The sequence below is a fragment of the Rhipicephalus microplus genome, chromosome X (assembly GCF_043290135.1).
Source record: "Rhipicephalus microplus isolate Deutch F79 chromosome X, USDA_Rmic, whole genome shotgun sequence".
In the NCBI taxonomy this organism is placed as follows: Eukaryota; Metazoa; Arthropoda; class Arachnida; order Ixodida; family Ixodidae; genus Rhipicephalus; species Rhipicephalus microplus.
Genome location: NC_134710.1, coordinates 200,886,649 through 200,900,414, shown reverse-complemented (window position 1 = coordinate 200,900,414; position 13,766 = coordinate 200,886,649). Strand labels below are relative to the sequence as shown.

The window sequence follows — 13,766 nt, the reverse complement described above, 5'->3', positions numbered from 1 at the left end:
AAAAAATCGGCCATTTCGAAACAACATATCAAAGTCAGAACGAAGGGCACTCGATGAACTACGAAAAAACACTGAAATTACTATCAAACCGGCTGATAAAGGGGGCTGCATAGTAATTCTAAACACGTCGGACTGCTTAAAGGTAGGGGAACGACAACTATCAGACACAAAATTCTACAAAGAACTTTCAACGGACCTGACTCCCAAATTTCAAAGTGAGATAAAAGGAACCCTAAATAATCTCCGCCGGGACGAGAAAATTACCGGCAAAATGTTAAAAGCAATGTTACCGGCCCACTTTGTTCCCGGTCGATTCTATTTGCTCCCCAAAATACACAAGGCAGGTAATCCGGGACGTCCGATAGTATCCAGTAACAGCACATCAACAAAAAATATATCAGAATTCATCAATTCCTTAATAAAAAACGTCCCCCCAAATTTTTCCTATTACCTAAAGGACACAAACCACTTCATCTGCGAAACTTCAAGTCTCGACATCCCAGGCGGCAGTTTTCTGGTGACCATGGACGTCTGCTCACTGTACACCAACATACCCCACCATGACGGAATAGCGGCTATGGTTTCTGAATATGTAAAATCTGACTCATCAACTAGTGTAAGTGGCGAGGTACTGTTTACACTTCTTGAACTTTACTAAATTATAACCATTTTGAGTTCAATGGCAAGCATTTCCTTCAGGTCAGTGGCACTGCAATGGGCACGAAAATGGCCCCAAACTTCGCGAGCACCTTTATGGCTTCACTTGAAATCCCATTAATTGAGGGACGCACCTTGAAACCTTTCTACTACAGAAGATACTTAGACGATATTTTTATGACATGGAACCATGATGAGGGAAGTCTTTTTCGCTTCATAGAGGATTTTAACAAGTGCCACCCGTCAATAAAATTCACGCACAAAATTTCCAAAACTAGCATTAACTTTTTGGACGTCACTGTCACGGTCGAAAATGACCGCTTGTCAACAAACCTTTACAAAAAGCCTACAGACCGTCAAATGTACCTATATTTCAACAGCCGCCACCCAAAGCATTGCAAAACGGGTATTCCATATTCTCAGGCCTACCGGTAAAGAAGAATATGCACCGATATGCGGGAATTTGACAGACACGCGGAACACCGAAAGCATTCTTTATTGAAACAAAATTATCCGGAAGACATTATTGACGATGCCATACTACGTGCTCGCAACGTGAACAGGAATGATAATATTAAGGGACCAAACAGAGTATCTAAAACGACTTCCCAAACGAACCTTGTACTAACTTACTCCTCATCAGCGCCACGAATCAACAACATACTGTCCCGCCTTTTCAACATAATCAGACAACGCAAACGACTAACTTCTATCTTCGCGAAGCCACCTCACGCGGTGTACCGCCGGGATAAAAATCTGAAGGACATTCTTGTCAGAGCAAAAACAACCACCCCCAAATTTCAATCAGGGTGCCATCCCTGCGGAAAAGCTCGATGCAAGGTATGCCCACAGATGGTCACAACACGTGAATCCAAAGCGAACTTCTCGGATTTCAAAGTCTGCATAACTGAAAGTCTTAATTGTGACTCCAGTAACGTAATATACATGCTACATTGCAACATCTGCGGACAAGAATATATCGGCCAAACAGACACGCCATTTCGGCTGCGGTTCAATAATCACCGGTACCACGCCACTTCACTGCCAAAGCTACCTTTATCTAGACATCTGCGCCTGCCAAACCACAGTTTTGAAAATATCAGCGTAACTCTGTTGCAGTCCGGTTTCTCAAACAGACGCGAGCGCGAACAGCGTGAGGCATATTTTATTTTCAAATTTCGAACATTAGTAGCCGGCATCAACGAGGACCCCGGTAAACTCAACTGCCTCCGAGAAGTAAGCCAGGAGGAAATTGGTGACAAAGATTGATAACTGGAGACCATGCTTTTTTCTGACTGACTCGTACGTGTACACTGTCTATTCTTGTTTTCGTTTTTTCTTCATTCATTTTTTCTTTTCTTCCTTTTTCCACATGCACATACAAAGTGTTTTCGTTCGCCTACCACTTGATGACCATTGAAGGGAAACGGACGAAGATTAAGGGTAAAAAGAGCCGACCGACCCATTAACGGGAGACCCTTCCTTTACGCACGCCGCATGCCGACCGATCCATTACGGGGAAACCCTTTCTTTACGCACGCCGTCACGGACCCTCCCGGCACCGCGGCGACACTCTTGGGTGGCCCGACACACGTCGATAACTGAACAGCACGTGATAAGAAACGTATGTGGACGTACACGGACAGTTGGCTTTGTTCTCAGTGTTGACAGTGGTTCTTCCTCTTTTTTACTTTCTTTCTTTTCTTTCTTTTTCTTTCCCCCCTTTTTTTCTAGTTCCCTCTCACTCTCGCAAACATGTTTCAAGGCGAGAGGGACGCGGCAGCAACGAAGTTTGGAAATTCATGTCAGTATAACTCATCCCCTGAAGAAGGGAGGACCCCTCCCGAAACTGTTGGGAAATAAATATATTTATCCTTGTTGACAACGCTCCCGTTGTGCCATATCCCATACATATATATATATATATATATATGTGTGTGTGTGTGTGTGTGTGTGTGTGTGTGTGTTGTCTGTATGAAAGCACCCGTCACAGTTCAAAACTATTGTGCCCCCCGCCTATTAAAATTACGGATTGTAGGAATATTGTGTAAAACTGACGCTGCTGATGAGTGAACTAAATTTGGCTGACCTGAATTGATAGCGTACTTTTTGGTAGCCTTATCGAAAAAAGTTACGAAGCGTGAAATCAAACTTGAATGCTTAATTCAAGATATCATTCGGGTGCGCGTATATTGAGATATGTTAGAACTTCAAAGGAGCAGCAAGATCAAGCCTCCCATACGTAAAAACCTTGAAGGCTCAGTTTTATCCGCTTCCGAGATGGTTCTACTTCTCGCCCATTTAACTAATACTCTGCTTCGCAAGAATAATTTTTACCAGAAAATTCGAGAAAATCCTGGTGCTCACCATCGGCTGTGGCTATAAGCTGCTAAGCACTATAGAGCACCGGTTCAATTTTAGGCCTTGACGTTCAGATTTTTGTAGAGGCTAAACTTGAAAATTCACTTTAAAATTCAGCGTATATGTTCAAGAAGGCCAGAAAGTTTAAAATATTCTGCAAGTTTTCAGCACGACGTGCTTCATAATTGTATGAATGTTCTCACTTGTAACAACTACGACAAAAAAAATGTAATGTACAACACAAGATTAGCGAAATCGATTGTGCAATGCTAGAAAGAACTTACAAATAAGAACATGCGATATGCGAAAATGCGAATAAAAAAGTATGAAAATTTGAACGACCGAACAATTCGCGAGGTCCTATACCCGGTAATTGTAACATGTGAAGTGCTACCAAAAAAAAAAAAGACTGGTAAGTGGCAAATGGTACTTATTCAGGAAAGTTTCGTGAACTGATCACCTGGAGAAAACTCCGAGTTTCCTATGATGTCACGTCATCATGACACATTATGCAGGACACAGCATGCATTTTCAAACATGTCTGCAATGCTTCTATGACGCTTTTTTTTTTTCAGTTGAGTTTAGCTTTGACGTGTTGGTGGCAAATTGATGCTTTTACAAAGTGACAGATTATGCAAATCGCACTAACCATTTCAAGAACTTTAGCAATGATACTGCATAACGAACCGCAGAGCTAGTGCACGCACACAAGTCGGCATAAGAACCATCGCAGCGTTTTCGCACACTCTGTCTGAATCGCGCCTTATAGCGCGTATTTGACGTGCACAAGTTATCGCGTCAAAAAGGAAGGATTGTGCAAACAATGCACACACGCGCACATACATCCATAAAAGGGAAACATACGACGACAGTTGCGCGTTTGTGTTTTCCGAAAAGTTTGTTTTCTTGCGCAATTTTTTTTTATTGTATGCACCAAGCACCTCCAAGACGTGTATTACCAGACGTAATGGCATGTGCAGACTTAAGTGCTGCTAAAGTTTTTTCAATCGGCCTGATACGACTTAGTAAACTTTTAAGCGGACAAACAAGCTTTGGTCGCTTGCATCTTAGGCTGCAAGCAACCACGTGTTCCAAATCTATCTAACAAAAAAATGTAAGCGCCGCCCTCAGCCATCACTGTCACACTGAGACACAATTTATATAAATGCATGTCACACCCAAGCATGTATTTGCAATTGCTTATTTTTTGACGTCAAGTAAATTTCACGTACTCCAGTAGTTGACAGTCCCATGCAGGCACAAGTTCTTTCGGCTAGCTCTAGGTCAAGAAATCGAACTTCTTGGCAAATGAAGGCTAATATTCTGACTTCACTACTCAACCAGACTAACCATTTTAACAGTGGAATGAAGAACTGTCAAATGATAATATGCGTAGTATATACATTAGCAGCGTAAAAATAAAGAAATTATGTTAATTCTAAAGGATTCGGCGAAAGCCTGTGCCCATTGAGGCAGCAGAATCGGTCAGAATGGGACTCGATGCGCGCGTCTACCTTTTTGCATGAGCGGACACGCTGGGCACAGTGACGCTAAGCTGGCAAGCGCGAGCACGTGAGAGTGTGACGCGAGGTGCAACCGGCGAGACCGGCATCCGTTGGTGCGCCCCGGCGGCCGCCACCAAGACGAAGGGTGTTGCACAAATCGGCACCGCTTTCCGGTGCTGCGCAAGCATATACTATACGCAGGCTGCCAGCGGACGGCGGCACGTAGCTAAATGCTCTCTAGTAGGTCCCGCGTTTCTCGTTAAATAGGGGTAGCAGTACCTTGTAAAAAACTTAAATAGGCACAGACAAAGCTAGTTACGTTGTCCAGATAATTCCTATGTTCGTACAGCTTGTACTTACTGCTAGGACGCATGTTTACGGCTATGAACATGTCCAAACCCCAAGAGCGGTAACACGAAGATTCAAAAATATTTTTTTCTCGCCTAAAGCAAACTAATGTGATAAAGCTTTCAGAGTGAGTAGCCGATGAAAGTTGCTACTAAATCTGTTATTGCGCATATTTTTAGTAGGACTGCCTCAAGGTTGAATTTACCGCCGAAGATGTGCCAAAATAAAGATTTTTGCGAATTTGTCATCACCTGAAAAATTTATTTCGCACTCTATGCGCTTGAAGCTATTTTTGGTCTTTAGTAAGACATTCTGGTAACATGCTTATGTCACCTATCCGATTTCCTTTAATTTTATTTTTCTATGAAAAAATATCCAATATGGACTAGATTCTTCATATTTGAGGTCACATAAAAAATCCACAAAAGCTTAAAACCTCGTAAAACTTTTTTAAATAAAACGCCAAGTATTGTTATAAAGGTAAAAAATTGTCTTGACCTAACATGAAAAGAACAGATTTTTTTTTTTGGCAACGTATTTTACGAGTTATGGTTTCGAGCTTTCCGACAAATTTCAAATAAGGCTTGCGGTACTGGAAAATTTTTTTTACAAAAGATGTTTCGGAGAAACACTTTCTGCTTTAGGTATATAGTTCTGAATTTTTTTTTTCAAGTAAATCGGAAGCGGTCGAGCGTCAAGGCTGGGACAGTTGGCGTGGAACGACACATATTCAAAATTAGTGCTCGTTAGAAAGTATGCCCAGCAATGATAGGTTTATACACATATATCTGTAGTTGGAGCCCCCTGGCGGCCTCCTGGAACTGTGCCAAGGCACGTACGGAGGGACGGAGGGGCAGATGAACGTGAGCACGAAAAATTAAAGTACTTATGGTTAGAAGAGAAACCACTAAGCATGACTATCTTGCGCGGATGAATGACAGTTGAGCCACAAATCTGGGGTAGGAGCATGTACTTATTCTTAAGCAGTGACCGAGTTATATTAAATGAATCTGATATAGTTCTCATTCCGCACACGTACTATACAGCTCATCACTTATAATAAAAAAAAATTAAAATATGGAAATAGATATACAACCAAAGTAGTACCATAATAGTCTACCACTCTGTGTCGCCATAAATACATGCCGTACTGAATGTAGCGTGTATATAGTCATAATCGTGATGACAGTCATCATCAGCCTGACTACGCTTACTGCAGAGCCAATGCTTCTCCCTTGTTCCGGCAATCAACGAGGTTTCGCGCTTGCTACGGCCACGTTATACCTGCAAACCTCTCTGCCCACCTAACTTTGGGCCTCCCCATCTTGCCTTCTCTACGGATAAAGAAATGTTCGATGAAAATTTAGCCTCATACTAATAGCATTCAGTACATGTAAAAAAAATACTGCTTTAACGGTAGGCCCTTTAGGACAACGACTCGCGTGATAACTGAAATATCACAGCTGTATTTACTTATTAAGGACAGTCTTGAAACAAGCCAAGCTTTCCTTCAACACATGCCGCGGTTTTATAATGTTACGAGAAATGATAGAAGTGCTGCGATAACAAAAACAATACAAAAGTGATGGGCTAGTATCTTTGTCAGAGATAACGAAAGGAGCTCTCATTTAATAAAGTTCAAGTACACAAATAAAAAAAAAACATAGAACAGTTTTCACTCAATTTTTTTTTTACTGGGCATGTGCATTTTGTGATACGACAGAGTTCCATATTATCGAGGGTAACATGCTTGTTTTCCTCTCGCATAATAAAGTCGCCTGGGTTCGAGTGAGCAAATCTGGCGTTTTCCATTTTAAAGCTCCCCATCATGCCCCTTATCAAGATTGGCAATGTATGTTAGTGCAAACCGATGTAGAGTGCAACATTTCTTGTGGATTCGCTACAGCTGCCTAAATACATAGTTTTGAAACACGAAACAGTTATTGCTTATTTTAAAATTTGGATATTAGTAAGCACAGAAAAAAATGAGTCGTCAATCCAGACTTTGATGTGATTGCACAGAAGTTCTTCCGGCTAGTTATAGTCTTGCCACAACCTGACTATTTTTTGCTAAATATATCACTAAAAAATGAAAAACCTAGTGCTGCTTTTTGTTATGTGAAGTTATGTACTTAGAAAATGCAAGGTATTCGTCAGTAGCCACCAGACAGAAAAGGTGGTCTGAAACTATCAACACAGCCACTGCATCGCAAAAATTCATTTCATGGTCAGCCATGACCGACGCATTCACAGCATTCGCTTTCCGTGGACATAATCTTCATAACGAAGCATTTCTCGCCCCTCGGCGAGATTGAAAGCTCAGCATATGCCATTTAACTAATCATTAAAGAGCATGAATTGCTGCTGCATGGCGAAAAAATGTTTCAAGACAAAGCCGTGAACGTCAGCGGGAGCGAGTCGACTTGAAGCTCATTCGCAACGGCACCTGTGCTCTCAGGATTGCGCATAAAACAGCTGTTTTGCCCGCACATTCAATGCAACGAGAAATCACCGACTGGACTGACGATCTTGTGGCGCAAAAAATGCCACAATTTTTATGCGGCTTGCCACGTACTCCTTACCCTGTTCATATTGGGGTACAGGGTTTTTTTTTAAATAGAGGGTGGTGTAACTAGAAGTAATTAAAATAAATCTTAGCATGGCAATGTGCAGACTAATGGCTTGGTTCAGAGCTTCCCCATTCCATATGAGAGATATGTCGCGAAACAAGTGTCGTAGGAACATGTGTCTCACCGCAGCTCTAACTATTTTTACGGTCTGCCCAATTACGCGTACCTGCTATAGATATGTAGCTGAAACAAACGGAACACTTAGATTCCATCCAAGATTTAGGAGCTTTAGTTTTCGCGTGCCCAGCAGTGTGCTGTCTCCCTACAAGTACTATACAGTTTCTTAAGTTTGGAATTAAGCATTATCGGTCGCATGAGGTGAAGAGCTTACGAAGCGCCATGTGCTCGACCCTAGACAGCCCTTCACTTTTTAGTGGAATATACATGAGCAGTCTTAGGTGATATCAAACGCTATGTATACCGCCAGCTGCACTTTGCTGATACGTGCGTCATCGTCGCCGTGCTAAAAAGCTCGAGGTCTGCATTCAGGATTGCGTGTTTACTAACTTTTGTGAACGAACAGCGAGCGAAAGAGTGAAAAACGCCATTTGCACCTAAAAAATATTGAATGCCAAACAGTTTCTGAATGATAAACAGCCGGATCGTTTAGCATTAACGTAAACCGTTGCCTTCGTGGTATAGGGTGCATTTTAAAAAAAGAAATGACCAATTTTATTGAATTGTTCTTTTTATGACATTTTAATGCCTTCTACACAGTTAGATCTTCCAGAGAGACGAACATTTATTGACACGACAGTTTGCTTATTATGCAAAGCTGAAGCTGACAAAATAGATAAATAGGAAATCACAAAATTACGACATTCGTGACAATGCAAGCACCAAAGACACTGGCCGGACGCAAATGCGCATGCGTCAAAGCAATGTCGCGTGGCGACCAGATAGTTCTATCTCGTGGGCACCGTCATGTTGCTTAACAGGTGACACTGTCGCTAATATGGCAACCCACTGACTGGTGAAAATGCGCCAAAATTTGCCTTTGCATAGCATTGCAAAAAAAGTCTATGCTTTGCATGGTCACGTAAATTTCAAGCTGTTTCCACGCACCACAAAGGAGCAAAACGCGAGTTGCCAGAACACTCCTTCTTGCCCTGTGAAGACGACGTATAGAGTGCTCGGTTTTCGCGAGTATTTAATTTGATCAACCTGGCGTCCCCACTGTCTTACGCAAAAGGTGCGCAGGACCAACGATGCCACCTTGTATAGCTTTTCACGTTTTCTTTGGTTATTTATTATTTATTCTTTTATTTTGTATTCGGTGTTGCACAAAAAAGGGACAAAAATGCGGAATGTTCAACAATCCTTAAAACTACCGCCCAATTAAAACCATTGGCCAGTTCTTTAAAAATCACGCTGCGTATGCGATATGAGCGAATTCCTGTCAGTACACTTTATTTATAGAGTGTACTTCCTTAAACATTGTGTATAAAAACAAATAGTCTATTTTCGTAAACTGATGGTTTATGCAAGCATAAACAGACGTGCGTCGACGAAATGAAGTTTCAAAGGCGGTATTGTAAGCCCGTCAACTTCTGTGTCAAGCTGTTTAAAGGAATATCGGCCCACATTCTAAATATTTTTGTATAGTTGCAGTCATTAAAAACACTCGTGCCCAGAACCGCAGAAAAAGTACCGTGGTGCTTGGGACTTCTTCAAATATATTTCATTAATGACACACCAAATATACTTTTAATGCCGCTACGTGATACAAATTCAAGTTTCAATAACGAGGGGTCTGCTTCAATAACGAGGGGTCTGCTTCTCAATGACGTCTGATTGTAGCGTGACATCATGAAGAGAGAGCACCTTGCGACGTATACTAGTGGCAAATTTGTCATCTGCTCGTAACACACGCAAACAATGATGAGTGAATCGTGGTCCGGTGACCCCGACAGTAATTTCTGCGATTTACTCTGCATGTAGGACGCAGAGTTTGAAAACTCAACGGGACGGTGTTGACACGCCGAGATAATGTTCTCTATGATGGGTCTCCATGGCTCGCATATGCTCAGTGAAGAAAACATTAGAATCAAGTGAAATATATTTGGTGTGTTTTCCATTCCGGTCTGTGTGGAGAGCCTTAGCACCGAATATTTACAAAGAAAACAAAAAAAAATTGTCCATTTTGCGATGTATAAAAAATATTGCCACTATACTGACACAATTTTTGATGTATCGTTAAAGGAGTATACACCTCAAACGCTACATCAAAAATGCGTACGCATTTAACTTTGACGCACAACATTATCAGATTGAAAAGGTCGAAACATATGGTGCCAATATCATATCATATATTGTTAACTACGCTAAAATCTCATAAGAAGGAACATGTAGGGGCTATATTCATAAATAACTCAAAAGAGTGCCCCCTCCCCCCAACACCACCCGAATATCATGTCTGAGCAAAGCCGAGAAAGAATAATGACAACTTAAAAGAGTAGGTTCTGCTCCCTCAGTGAGGCAGAGGGGTAAAAATTAACTATTTAGTGATTTTTATACACTTTTTTTAATGAGGAAATCTTGCTTCGGGATCGATACCTCGCAGTGTTGTCGTGAGGCAGCAAATTTTCATGCCTCCATAACGTGCTAATAGGCTTTAGGGAGGGCTAGAACAAAAACTGTAATCTCAGGAATGGAAAGGTTGAGTCGCTTTATAATTTTGATCAGAGCAAAACAAAGAAAACCTACGGTACTAGCAGAATCACTTTTTGTCGGAGTAGCGCGATTTGTGGGAATGAAGGGCAACAGGCCAGGCATAGTTCGATGACATTGCCACGTACAATGGCTGCACCGGCCTAATGGCAACGCACGTTTTCAATTATATGATGGTTCTGAGATTATAATACTATTTCAGTATGCCTTCTTTGATTAAAAAAACTGAAGGACACTACCGGTGAACACCTTTGTATTGATTTTCTTTCGTTGTGATAGAGGTGTTAGTATATTGGGTTTGTGGTGGTGTGCGATTAGCTGGACTGTGTTGTACATTGAAACAGTAAGCCTGATACAATGACATAGTATCCAAGATGGTCATGAAACCTGAGGCACTGAAAAGGTTAGATTCATTAGTACCCATAACGTTGTAGAGGTGTATAATACAGCTAATAGCTCAATGAACCCATTTATGCCAGGGAAGTAAACAAGCGCTCAAACAGCTCAAAAAGTATTACGCAGAGTTAAGCTATACACATGAATGCCTACTATTTATGGCATACGAGTCAGTCTAGTTTCTTGGTTCGAACGCTGCTGATTCATCAACTACCACCTACTTACTACCACCTACTCTCTCTTATAAAAAAGATAAAAAAATGAGGGCAGGGCACGCTCTGATATTTGGGAACATATAGGTCTGTGACTGCTAACCGGTTTATTGAGCCAGTAATATACGCAGGCACAGCATAACAAGTGAGAGGACGAAATGAGGTATAAGCACTTTGCACATAGGTTGTCAACCAAACTAAACAGAAGTGCTAATCCAATAGCGTGAAGGCTAGGCGACACGCGTAGGGAGCCTCGCTTTGTCGTATATATGAGAGGGAGGGGGAAGGGGGGAGGCCTAAAGTGAGCCACATTTCGACCGAAAACAAATCGCTGGGCCTGTTGTGCGAGGACGCTTCGCATTATAAGTACTATCAAGGAACCCGAGCTGTGTTTGTGTTGACTCGTTTCCTTCCTAACCGCAACCGTGCCTTGTATTCGCGTGTGAGTGCTAATTTGCTGCGGCACATATTTGTCTTTAAAGTTTGATTCGGTAAAGAGCCCTTCATCCTTGGTCACGCTTCCTTAAGTGGGCTCTCATATCAGTGCGAAACTACAATGAAAACGAGAAAAAAGAGCCATAAAAATGACAGAACACCGATGTTACATATGTTTTGGAAGTTATAACCTACTTCGACAGGAGGACCACCAGCTGCACAGAATAAAAATGGTCAATGTTTCACCTTGCTTGAGTGCAGTGGTTTTGCACACGATAATAAACAGTGATACGTGTAAATAAAATGCATTTGTTGCTACCCTAATAAATAACCCGATATTGCTCCTAGAAACTTGTCCTAAACTAAAAAAAAGAACGTAACAGTTGCATGGGCCATCCTTTTTAGATGTCGAAGCTTCTATTGTTCTTTTGGCAATATGACGCCTCGTTTATTACCTTTTTCTTTTCCTTCATTTTTCCCAGGTAAAGCTAACTGATAGAAAGAGTAGCGTACCCTTTAACGCGGCTAGGAATCTTTAAAATTTCTGTGCAAGCTTGCCAAATAACTCATGATTTTACATGATTTGTTGGCATGGCGACCCTACGGCGATTCACCTTGCTTCGGCGAGTTTTGAAAAAGTTTACATGGCCTGATGAAGATTTAGGTTGGCTTCTTTCCCCTGCTCTTTCCGAAGCTCTGGTCTTCATTGGTATGCGAAAAGACGGCACACTACACACAGACAGCGGGAAGCCATTGCGTGTGCTCGGAATAGTCTGGGCTCACCCAAACAAACACTTGTGTACACAGCAGGTTGGGAGAATGAGGCAATGATGAGATCGCCGACTCATTCTCGTGAGCGCGCTGCTGCCAGTGGGAAGAAATCAAGGTAGGTGGCTGCTCACCGGGTGGTACGCGGGCGTCTCTCGCCAGCCGGCAGCGAGTACGTCACCTAATCCGTCTTGGCGCTTTCGAGGGCTTGAAGACAACAGGCGGAAAGTTCCACTGAAGTCCCACAGTCACGCAACTGGTGTTTCCGGATCAGGTAAAGCGGGCCGCGTGGCCGTCGTAGTCATACGTGCGCCGCTCACTGCGGCGACTCGCAGAACGCGCAGAAGCACCGTCGCCGGACGACGATGGCACGCCACCTGACTGCGTCGTCGGCACAGCTGCTGCCTCGCTCGGAAGAGGGGTGGGGGTGAGCTACGGCGAACCGGGGCTGTGTTAGGCTTACCGGGGCACAGACTTTTCCGCTGCACTGCTTGTGGCACGGCGACACGGATCCAAGCCCAGGCGCGCGCGGCGAAGGATCAGAACGAAGAAAGCTGGTCGCGATAGATCACGTGGTCGCTTTGCCGCCGCCGCTACTAACAGCTGTCCGCCTGATGCCGGCTTCCCAGGCGTTGGCTGCGGCAACGCGGACCTCCTGAAAGGTCGTTTCTGGCGCGCTATTTACCTTTGTCGCGTAGCATGCGCCTGCCGAGCCCACGTCCAATACTCGAACAAGGGCCACCGTAAGGGTCGGTGCTGCGCTGTGCGCCATACAGAAAAAGGCATGCCATGTGACCTTGACAGTAAGATACCGGCGAGAATGCGTTGTGGAAGTCGCTATTATTCCGTTAGGTCAGAAGTGGTTTGCTTGCCTAAAAGGAGCGCTCAAATAGAACAGAGTAAGTCATGAAAAGCCGACCATTGAATACATCTTTCACTCTTGCTGTTTCCGACAACAGTTAGTATTTCGACAGTTGTGCACAAGTGGAACGCTGCAGTTAAGCCATCATTATTTACACACAAAACAATAACCGGAATCAGCCTCTGACAACGAGTCGAGTACTGTTGCCCTTATGAAATCTCCTAGATTTGTTAGAGGCAACCAATATATTGCGGAATCGTTTATCTCCTATAATGGACCGCAGCTGCGGGAGTGTCGACGCATGGCTTCACTTTCCTGCGATCGGTAGGAAAATAGAAAACGCATTCCATGCGTCAAAGCTCCAGTGATTACAAACTATGCTTTTCGAAATAGATGAACCTCACCACAGGATTATATTGCAGCCGCATGTCTGATATGTTAACCAGCCATTGTTATTGCAACGTCCAAGAAATGTGTAGTTTTATTTCTATGAAAGCCAAAAACAGAAACTGAAAGTGGGCTAAATTTTACGGAAACATAAAGCACGACTAAGTATCTTTCTGTTTTAAGCAATTTTCACTCATTATGGGGCGATTACTGTATGTCACGTGAAATCACAGAACAGTTTTGAGTTCATAATGAGACCATTCCTGTGCCTGTTGGAATCAAACTGAACCAGCAGATGCATTAAACTAGCGGTGCCTCAATGATCAAGACCGAAACAACTAGCATGGCCGAATCCAATCTTTTTCATATCGGAGTGGCTTTGCAACCATATTTTTACTCCGCAGTTACTTTTTGGGGCTAAGTATCTTAGAGCCTAAGCTTGCTTGTTGTCCGGCCTAGCACATTCAAGGTACCCACTTTACGCTCATTATATGCCCATCACGACAAATCACATACGAGATACCCACTATATGCC

General features: G+C 42.9%; 1 protein-coding gene across 3 annotated transcripts in view; it reads right to left on the bottom strand.

Moving 5' to 3' along the window:
* LOC119187687 (uncharacterized) overlaps window positions 1–12,473 on the bottom strand; it is a 782,552-nt gene extending 770,079 nt beyond the window's left edge. For all 3 annotated transcript variants that reach the window (XM_075878472.1, XM_075878474.1, XM_075878473.1), the window contains exon 1: window positions 12,117–12,473. The gene's annotated coding sequence lies outside the window, so the exon portion shown is untranslated. The remainder of the gene's footprint in view (window positions 1–12,116) is intronic.
* Between the last annotated feature and the right edge of the window lie 1,293 nt (window positions 12,474–13,766).